The 5,000-nt window shown below is 43.9% G+C and overlaps 1 pseudogene across 1 annotated transcript in view; it reads left to right on the top strand.

Moving 5' to 3' along the window:
* The window catches only part of LOC310824154 (cytochrome P450 3A27-like), a 167,437-nt pseudogene extending 164,310 nt beyond the window's left edge, over window positions 1-3,127 (top strand). The window contains exon 5 of the transcript in view: window positions 3,110-3,127. The product of the transcript in view is annotated as a cytochrome P450 3A27-like (transcript). The remainder of the gene's footprint in view (window positions 1-3,109) is intronic.
* Window positions 3,128-5,000: the final 1,873 nt, after the last annotated feature.

Raw genomic sequence — 5,000 nt, 5'->3', positions numbered from 1 at the left:
TCCAGGATCCTATAAAAATGATAGATACAGGCCCCTGCATAGCTGTCTACCTGTATACGGTGATTAGTGAATGGGGGGATCCGGCTGAGGTTGGAATCCCCCAACATGATGACTGGTTTGTTACTATTGAAGTTCCACTCCTGAATCTTACGCCCTGGTGTGGCCCGGTGGTATGTTGGAGTGTATACAGTGGTGATGTGTGTGTGTGTTGGAGGTAAATTGGGTTGGTTGAGCGTGCGTGTGGATGTATGCGTATGTGTCTGGGCGTGTGTTCTGTCATCAGTTCTAGGGAGGTCTTTGCTAGGCAATCTCTTAGATATTGAGGGCTCAGATTGGGCCTGTATGGGAAGTTCCCCTTTATGTGGCCCTTTCATCATGGTTGGTTTTGCCCTCGTATTGGATTGCCTAGCTTCCGACCTCCTCCTAATGGCGCCACCTGTGGGTGTGAGTGTGAGAGAGTCAAATGTTATGTTATCCGTTATTAGAACTGAAGTGTTTGTCTGTCTGTGTTGTGTGGTGGTCAAGTCAGTGACCGGAACGTGAGTCATGTCTGTTGTGGGTTGACTACTGATCTTGTGGTGGAACTGTGCTCTGATTTCTTTACCTGTGTGATAGGAGATGGGTTCTTGTGGAGGGGGGGATGGTGGGGGGGATGGTGAAAATTGGAGGGAAAAAGTAGGGGAAAAGTGGCTCTCTGACGAGACAGGTGTAGTTCGAATCGGTGTGCAGATAAGTGATGAGTGATCCTTGGAGCCCGGTAATCCGAAGGCTCCATCCCTCCCCTGGTGACAAGGTGAGGTTGGAGTGGATGTGTGGGTAGATGTCCCTTGTGTGTGTATGTGTGTTGTCTGTATGGGTGTGGGTGTCTGTGTAGGCCTAAGTGTCAATTGTGTATGTGTGGGTGCAGGTATGGGTGGTGTAGGTGCGTGTGTACGTGTGGACGATATGTGTATGTCTGTGTGTGTAGGTGTAGGATGTGTCCCTTTCTGAGTATGTATGTGTGTGTGCGTAGGCCCATGTGATGCTAAAATCTGACGAGGGCCTAGGTTTAATGATTTTTTGTATGAGGGTTCCCTTCTAGGTAAGGGTGGAAAGTCCTCCGTAGAAAAGATGGGAGTAGGTGAGTCAGGGAGGATGTGAGTGAGCTCTATGCTGGTGTCATGTACTACATGAGGAGGGAGGTTAGTAGGGGACGTTGACTGTACCTGTGATGACTGGTGAGTGTGTGTGGGAGTGGGTGAGTCAGGGGGGATATGAGTGAGCTCTATGCTGGTGTCATGTACTACAGGAGGAGGGAGGTTAGTAGGGGACGTCGACTGTATATGTGATGACTGGTGAGTGTGTGTGGGAGTGTTTATAATTGTGTCCACCCGTGATCTTGTTGTTGAAGTCAGTCTATGTCTGTATCTCTTGTCTGCCCATCTCATGGCAATCTCGAGTGCCATCTTGTTAACTGTGTGGGGGGGCTGTAGGAGTGAATCTATAGTGTTTTGATAATGTGTCTGGAGTATTACCATGATCTTTGCCATCCATTCTGTTGTGCATGTTGTTACATGTGTTTTCGTTTGTTCTGTAGGTGAGGAAGGTTTGATAAAGTCTGTCAGTCTCCTTATCTGTCTCATCATGCCAGCAGGGTAAGTGTGTGTTTTTATAGTCTCATCAGTGATCTCCTTATGATGTATGGCCTGAATGAGTTTGAAATATGTTTTGGCATCCTGTCTCGTGGCCTCATCTGGAGTTTCAGTTCTAGCTGATTGTGTGCTATGTGTTTGCCTGCTGGGTGTGTGTCCATATGTGTGTCTGTTGGCTAATGGTCTGTTCTGTCCTAGTGTGGCGAATGTTTGTCCTTTGAGTGTATGTCTGGATGGTGTTTTCCCTGCTCTACTAGAGAATTGGTGTGATGGTGCAATCGCAGAGTGGTGTATGTGTCTTGTCCTACCGTGGTGTGGTGGTCTAATGTGTGTATAGTTTAAACTCAATAAGGGCTGCATTCTAGGGGTAGGTAGTAATGCTGGTCTAATTCTATTCCTATCATGAGTGATCTCCCCCAATGTATTCAATGCAGCGGATCCACCTCTAACAAGAAGCATAGTGTAGGTTCAATCCAAGGGTATCTGGGCAACAAACAGGCACACACTCAGTATAAGATAGATAGATACCCGTCTGTTGCCCAGATAGGGTTCTTACCGCCTTGTATCTGCGTGCAGCGTCTACAGCTCCTCCGGGTCTCCAACTCCAGGGACAGGCGTGGTCTCTGTGGACTCAGGTCAGAAGGGTGAGTAATCCTTGTTGGGTCTTTGTGTTATTGTAGTAAGTCTATGAGGCCTGAGTTCCTTCGAGTAATCCTTCCCAGGAGCTAAGACTCCAAAAGTATTGAAAAATGGAGGAGAGCCTTCTGGAGGTGTTCTTACCTGAACCCCCCTATAAGATTAAAACCTCACTTTTATTTGAATTAGTTTAAAAACTGGTTGGCGCCAAAGGAGGCCAAAACTATCAATCCTTCGAAAGAAACAAATTCACTGCATTGAAATATCCCTGACGTTTCGTAGTAAGTTCTACTTCCTCAGAGGGGAAATTGGTAAGAGATCAAACCTTCCCTAAAGTATCCCCTGAGGGAAGGGAAACTCCCCTCCTCCAGGGGTGGGGCTGCTATTCTCCCTATCTGATTGGCTAGTTGACTAGTCTAACTGTCATCTTTCTATTTTGGCGGGAAAGAAATACAGTGTGGTGATTGGCCAATAAACAGGAAATGATCTACCCTGTTGTATGATGGGACCTGAAAAAGAGTAAATCAAAGAAATAAACAAAATGTCAGTGGTAGGTCCTTGATGTAGGGGCCTGTTGGGGAAATATGTATCACTTCTGTGTGGTATATTCTGAGACAGACCAATAGGTTCCTTATATTTTTGGGAGATGTGGCATGATGAGACCTGAAAAAAAGTAAATCAAAGAAATAAACAAGCTGTAAGTGGTATGTTGCCGGGCTTGTGCTGTAATCAGTTTTCTTTTATGCAGGGGCCTGTTGGGGAAACAGATATCAGCTCTCTGTAGTATATTCTAATAAGAACATTCTATATCCCCATATTTGTTGGGATGGCTGTTCTCCCAGTGGGCCATATTCTATTGAGCAGCGGAGGGCAAGCTAGGCTGTGTATGTGTTTAGCAGAGGATAAAAGAATAAGTGGGAGAAAGGGAGGAGTATTACTATGGCACGGGCTAGGGTTAGGGAAGTTTATATCTAGATTTACAATGACTGCTTAGTCTGTATTGCACTGGCCTATAGTATACCCTCCCTTCTATTTCAATAAATCAAGGAGAATGTATACATTGTGTTTGTCCTTTTCTTTGTGTCTGAACACCCACACACACACACACACACACACACACACACATATATATATATATATAAACTTACTATAATAAATAATGACATAATATTTCATACCAAAAGTGCTGATGTAAAAGGAAAAAGTGCTTAAATCCATCCTAAAGACACACTGTAAAACACACAAAATCTCTTATAAGTGCTAATTTTCAAAGTGCTAAAATACACCAATCACACACGTGATAATGAAAAGGAGAAAGAGTAATCTCTTTCTCTATATAGTATAATAAAATAATAAATCATCACATACATTCTGATATAAAAAGTGCTGATGTAAAGGGAGTATAAATAAATAAGGTGTATCACTTCTATAAATTAACACATATATACATTTACATATACATATACAACAATTGAAACCCACAATCACTCACACTGACATGTGATCTGTTAAAATCTTTTATTTAGCCCTGTGGGTTCAATGGTTCGTAATAAATGTATCCATCTCCTTTCATTTGCTCTCCGCTGCTCAACGGTCCATAAACTGTTTGATTGGAGTCCTGATATGCTGAGGTGAGTGATGGAGTGCTCTTGGAAGTGTGTGACTATGTGTGTTTGTAGTTGACCTTTTTTAATGTTGTACAGGTGCTGTTTTAATCGTGTTTCTATGGTGTGAGCTGTTTCCCCTATGTAGTGTTTGTGACAAAGTGTGCATGTGATAATATAAATGACGTTGGTGGATGTTAAAGTGAATGAGTCTAAAATAGGGGATGAGGTGCGACTGTGGGGATTACTGATGTATTTTCTCTGTCTAAAGTGAGTGGTATGAGGGTGAAGGGGTTGTGTCAATGTCCTGCTGAATCTTGAGTGAACCAAAATGTCTAGTAGATTTTTATTTTTACGGTAGGCTGAAATGATCCTGTATGATTGTAGAGGTGCAAAGGTTTGTTGGCTGGTGACAAAGTTGTGTTTGAGAGTCTGATGTAAGATTTTTGTTCTATGTGAAAATGTGGTTACTAAGGGAATCAAGATGCTAGGTTGGGTCGGGGGAACCAAAGGGGGGGAAAGAGAGTGGGGAATAGGAGTAGGGTTAAGGTTAGGGGGGGAAAGAGAGTGGGGAATAGAAGTAGAGTTAAGGTTGGAGGGAGGAAGAGAGTGGGGAATAGAAGTGTAGGCTGGGTTGAGGCCAGTGTTAAGATTAGGATCAGGGCATGGGTTGGGGTAGGGGTTAGGGTTAGGGTTGTGGTTAGGGTTGGGGTTAGAGTTGGGGTTAGAGTTGGGGTTATTGTCAGGGTTAAGGTTAGGGTTAGGGTTAGGGTTAAGGATAGGGTTAAGGTAAGGGTTGGGGTTAGGATCAGAAGGGTTAGGATTAGAATCAGGGCCTAGGTTGGGGTTGGGGTTAAGGTTAGGGTTAGAGTTGGGATTAGGAATAGGGTTAGGGTTAGGGTTAAAATTAAGGTTAGGGATAGGGTTAAAGTTAGGGTTAGGGTTAAGATTAGGGTTAGGGTTAGGGTTAAGGTTAGGGTTAAGGTTAGGGTTAGGGTTAGGGTTAAGGTTAGGGTTAGGGTTAGGGTTAGGGTTAAGGTTAGGGTTAGGGTTAGGGTTAAGGTTAAGGTTAAGGTTAGGGTTAGGGTTAGGGTTAAGGTTAGGGTCAGGGTTGAGAATAGGGTTAGGG

The sequence above is a fragment of the Argentina silus genome (genome assembly GCF_951799395.1).
Source record: "Argentina silus genome assembly, chromosome: Y".
Taxonomy (NCBI): Eukaryota; Metazoa; Chordata; class Actinopteri; order Argentiniformes; family Argentinidae; genus Argentina; species Argentina silus.
This window is presented reverse-complemented; position numbering and strand designations above follow the sequence as displayed.